Here is a 5,384-nt window from a genome sequence, read left to right on the forward strand (position 1 = left end):
AGGTGTGCTTTTCTCATCCTCTGCAGGAAATACAAAAGTATTTAGAGGTAGATCTATAAAGCTCATTATAGTCAAATTTAATTAATGAACTCATACAAAGCATTCTGAGCCACTCCACCTATCCTGTCTTTCAACAAATGCAGCCACTTAATAGTGGATTAGAATACCTAACTTAGCCATAGTAAACAGTGCATATTAGTATTTCAAATTTAGAATGGTGTCTTTAGCTCCTCAAAGTTAGAAACAGATCGATTCCAGTTACAATGCAATCCAGTCAGATTAAGTAAATTATGAAAGGTCCTTTAGTAAAAATCAGTTTGAGTATGAGACAAACTGAATCTTAACTTTGTTCCCCCTCCCTCATTCTGAGCAGGTTTGGGGCCACAAAACATGACATGAAGTCCTCGACTGTACATTATAGAGAGGAAAGTGAGCATGGCAGAGTCAACTGGTGAAGCCACGAGTCTGAGTCCATGTTTTCTCTTTCAATCCACTTGATGGCAAATAAAACAGACTGGGTCCTCTTGAGCAGGTTCAGCTGTTTTACTTCAAACTACAAAAGATACAAATGTAAATTATCCTCAAAAACCAACAAACAGTAACAGAGTCACATGAATCAGGTAAAGACTGTGTACCTTTTAGTACATTTTGATTTATTACTTTTGTCAGTTTCAATTATGGCAGTGACTTTTGTGGGCTTTTCAGTCACACACTCACACTCTCTTCCAACTGCCCAACTCACTTCAGTATCACCAAACCTCAATGGCCATCTAATAAACAATTAAATATGCAAGTTTACTAGAAGGCATTAGAATAGTTTCCAATATTGCAAATCCTTATGCATAAGAGTTTTTTTGACTTGTTAAAATATCATCTTGTACACATTTTAACTTGGAAATTATGGACTTTAAAATTAGATCTCTATAAGATATAAAAACTTAAATTATTATTCAAGTTTTAATAAACTGAAGATAGGGTCCTATGCCCTCATTAAAATTTTAAGTGATAAACCAAACTACAGAACTTTCCTTTTGTTTCTCTCATTATAGACACTCATCAATCTGAGTTTACAGCTGTTGTTTTGCAGACTAATAAAAAACGCTCATTAAAATCCATGAAGTTCTGGGTTACTCTAGAAGGTAAGACATATTTTTACTACCTCTATCAAGTTTCTCTTTTAGTGATATCTAAAAAAGAGTAAAAATGTACATATTGCTATGATGTAATAGTGTAATTTTAAATGTTATGTTTTTATTAGCTGAAAGTGGAAAATCATGTTTCACCTAGGGCTACATTTTCTAAAATAAATGGGCTTTTCAATAATATTTTCATTTATCAAATGGGTCTGTACATATTACAGTAAGGTGTTATGTGTCATATTGAGGAGCTTTTATTTTGACAGTGCAGAAAAGGAAGTTCCTCTGCTCATTCTGAAGTTCCAAAAACATCTGAAACTCTTCAACAGACAGCAATATTGAAGAATCGAAACCAGAGTGAGAGCAAAAAGGGCAGGAGGAGAAGCTTTCAATGAAATGAAAGTGGACTGAATAAACCAGAAGGTTTCTCTGGTCTCCTCACATGATTTCCCCACTGTGCTATTCAAAAATATCAAGCAGCAACACACACTTTCAGCTGGAGGAAGGGTGTGTGTTAGTGTTAAAACTCTGCTCCTTTATGTTCGAAGGCTCGAGCTAACAGTCAGCCATGATGAACTTTTGTTGCGTCAGAACTAGAGTGTGATCAGTTTTAAACATCTCTTCAAATCTTGAGGTCTTATGACTTATGTCAGTTTATGTTGCTAAGTATTATTTATGGAAGATGTTTTTCACATTATTATCTTATGGGTGGTTGAATGCAGTTGTTAAAGGGAGGATTTTGCATGAGATTGTGGTACCAATCCTGCAGGTTGTCAGTGTAGCAGCAAGTTATTCAAAGAAATGTAGCTAGTACTGGGCAGCAGCTGCAGTTCTCTCAGCAGTGTCTCTGTAACAGTTGAACAGTTTAACAAATGTAATTCCAGTAACAGTAGCAGAAGTAATGTTAGTATTATCTGTATCAGAACTAAAAGACTGCATGTAGCACTTTTCTGCAATTTGGATTTTATTCAGCTGACAAAACTTGAAGGATATTTTCTGACATCATGTGACACAAAAAGAGGAAGTAGGGTTTTTTAACCACACATTGTGACAGAGTTTAACGTTTGTCCTGCTGTCGCTGTCAAACCTGTTCTCAGCTCAGTCTTATGACTGGCTGAACATCCTGTCTGTCAGATGTGCAATCTCTAACACAAGTACTAACAAGTCAGGCTTTTGTCTCCATGGGTTTCATTTGTTTATTTGGTATTTTCAGAAGCGGAAGTAAAATCTGACCTCACAGAAACCTCTCTGGAGATTTCAGATTTGAGCAATAGAAATATATGATGAATATCTTAAGTACATTTATGGCCTTAGTAGGCCATGTGAGTTTTTACATAGTTACAAAGTAGAGAAATTAGGATCAATTTAGATTAATGAAACTTAAATAATGTTAAGCTTTAAAAACTCTAAAGGTCAAACACATTTTTCTTTGTAATTTTTGTGTGTTAATCTTCATCTTAAAAACTTAGGACAAGTTTTACTAGCCTGACCATTGCCTTCCTGTGCAATTCCGCTCAAAAAGGTTCTCGCTTCCAGGACAGTCTGGTCTTTCTCCCCCTGACCCAGATTGTCTCCGGTTGATTTTCTACCAGGGGCCAAACAGCGAACAGAAGAAGAACATATGAACGATGACGTTGATTTTCTGCGCTGTTTTAGAATTGTAGTTTTCTTGTTCTGTTTGCAATGGCAGCAGAGGAAGTGAAGAATCTGTTCAGTCCGTGTTGGCCACGCTTCCAAATATTAAATTAACATGAACAGCCACCTCACAGAGGAGGATGGCTGTTTACAGCGCAGAACATTTCTGGTAAGCTCCTTAGCATCAAGCTAGCGCATACACTGTAGATGCAAACATTGTATTTAATTGAAAACAGTAAGTCATCTCATCAAATTAGTATCAATACTCACTTTTCGTAAGTTACTTGGACTTTGTGGAGGAAATGTCTCACCAACTCACTCTGCATGAGCTGGGTTAATTTTTGATAATTGTGCTTTTTCTGTTTTGGAATGCACTTTAACAATACTGCATCCAACAAAGTGCTTTTTTTTTCTTTCCATGCTATTTTCTACTTCTCCCCTCACTACATTTCAGTGGGAAATATTGAACACTTTACAAAACTGTAACACTTCAGCTTACAAATGTGATTTACCATGGAAAAGTCTGGACCAAATGCCTTATTCTCATATAACTTGTAATGTCAAGTTATATGAGAACGGGCCTAGGAATGCCTTGGGATTCCCCTGTAGGAGATGGAACAAATGGCTGGGGAGAGGGAAGTTTGGCCATCCTTACTTAGGTTGCTACCCCACAACCCAACTCCAGAAACAAGATAAGGTTTTTGAGGTAATGAGTTTGCATAATTTTCTTAAGTATGGTCAACTAATTAAATTCTACAGTGTATGTCATGGGCAAACATTAGCAATTCGGTAAAATTTAAAACCTCAACACAGTCCAACCTCCAAAAAGCAATCGTTTCTCAACAGCCAAGAGCCCAGATTCTCTGGACAAAGCAAAGTGTAGCTCAAGCTGGTTTTTAACAGGCTACATTACTACTGACAGAAGTTTTGAAAATGCAGCACCTCTTGCAGACGAAGAAGTGCTGCAAGAGGACGACTTAAGTTCCTGGACTCTTCCAGCCTGAGCAAAGAAAAGGTAAAGAAGAGATTTGAGTGTTAGGCTTGATTTGAGATGGAAGACTTGCAATGATGTGGTGAGGAGATATTGGCTCTGACAAAAATCAAAAGGATGAGATATTTTGGACATGTGCAGAGGAGGGATGGTGGATTAACTAGAGGGAATAAGTGGAGATTGGAGCAGAACAGAGAAAAAATTAAGAGAATACAAGATAACACCCTTGAAGTCTGCTTTAGCACCTGCAGTGAATAAATAAGACAGAGAACTGAGAAACCACAGAAACAAACAGCATAACAACAACAGAGTCACTGGAAAGTACAGAGTATTAACTAAGTTGTAACCAAAGATATATTTGGTGACAACTGCAGTTCAACACAGAATGGGTAGTAAACACATGAATCCAAACAAGTATTTATGACCTTTCATTTTTTAACAGTTCGGGATGTTACAACTCATTTTATTCATATTATTAAGATTTTATTTGATATATCAACATAAAGTAGAGCATAATAGTGGATCATTATTGCCACCAAATAAAATCAAAAAGATACATTATTAAATAAAGACCATTTAAGTATGATTTACTCTCTGTATAAATCTGGATGTGAGACCTAAGGGACTCATTACTTTTATTTGTGCATTTTATAAACATGCATCATTTCCACTACCTCATCAGTTATGTACTATCCTGGGTTAATCTATCTAAGCAACTACTTCTAAGTTTGTTTGTGTAAAAAAAGGACAGAATGTGGAATAAGTTCAAGGAATGTATAGGGTGAGTGCTAAAAGGATCCAGAATAAGTTGAACATGTTGGCCTAAATATGTTGCATTATTCCTATTACCTAAAAAAATATGATGTTTGTGATACGCCAAAACTCATAATTACTACAAAAATGTACATCTTTTGTTATATTTTTCACCCATGGAGGTTGGAATTTTTTCACCGATGGGTAGATGACGCATAATGGTAAATTCTGTACTGGAGTCTACAGAGTAAACACAGGAAGGCTAACTTTACTTGAGTAACTTTACCTCATATTGCATTTGACTGGTGTGATTTTAGAAAATGCCACACTGTGTCACTATCGATCGATTTCAAAGAGTGTTACTAATCATTGTTTTGGCTGGAGGAGCCAGACAGTGAGACCATTCCACATCATTTACCCAGAATGAATTGTAGCGTGAACAAGATGGTGACATTCCTGTGACAATATTTTATTAAAATTTTTAAAAACTAAATAACCTACAGTATTATTACTGTATTGTTTTTACATCTAAATTCCCCAAAATATTATAAAAATAGACCTTGTATTTCCCAAATAAGGTCTATTTTTATAATTAACTAATCGTGGATCCCTTTAAAGTAAGTAGGATGTCGTGTTTTTAGGAACAATCCCATCGAGAACTTCCAGCTCTAAAGCCCCGCCTTTAGTGACGACAGCAGTAAGAGGAAGCTGTGCAATACCATAAAAGGAAAATTTCTGCGCATGCGTAGTTGTGTGAGTTTTGTTTGAAGTGAATTGCTGCTTGGAACTGCCCTACAAGCTGCATTTTTTTTTTTTTTTTTTTTTTTTTTTTTTAAAAACAATTTTTTACATTTTCGCAGGGGGGTTTG

At 36.0% G+C, this 5,384-nt stretch overlaps 1 protein-coding gene across 1 annotated transcript in view; it reads right to left on the minus strand.

The window, feature by feature from the left end:
- The window catches only part of cd68 (CD68 molecule), a 16,428-nt gene extending 12,254 nt beyond the window's left edge, over nucleotides 1–4,174 (minus strand). Inside the window, exon 1 of the mRNA XM_015053668.1 lies at nucleotides 4,161–4,174. The gene's annotated coding sequence lies outside the window, so the exon portion shown is untranslated. The remainder of the gene's footprint in view (nucleotides 1–4,160) is intronic.
- Between the last annotated feature and the right edge of the window lie 1,210 nt (nucleotides 4,175–5,384).

Source organism: Poecilia latipinna, unplaced genomic scaffold (genome assembly GCF_001443285.1).
Source record: "Poecilia latipinna isolate Pla-1442-1.1 unplaced genomic scaffold, P_latipinna-1.0 Scaffold1191, whole genome shotgun sequence".
NCBI classification, from domain to species: domain Eukaryota; kingdom Metazoa; phylum Chordata; class Actinopteri; order Cyprinodontiformes; family Poeciliidae; genus Poecilia; species Poecilia latipinna.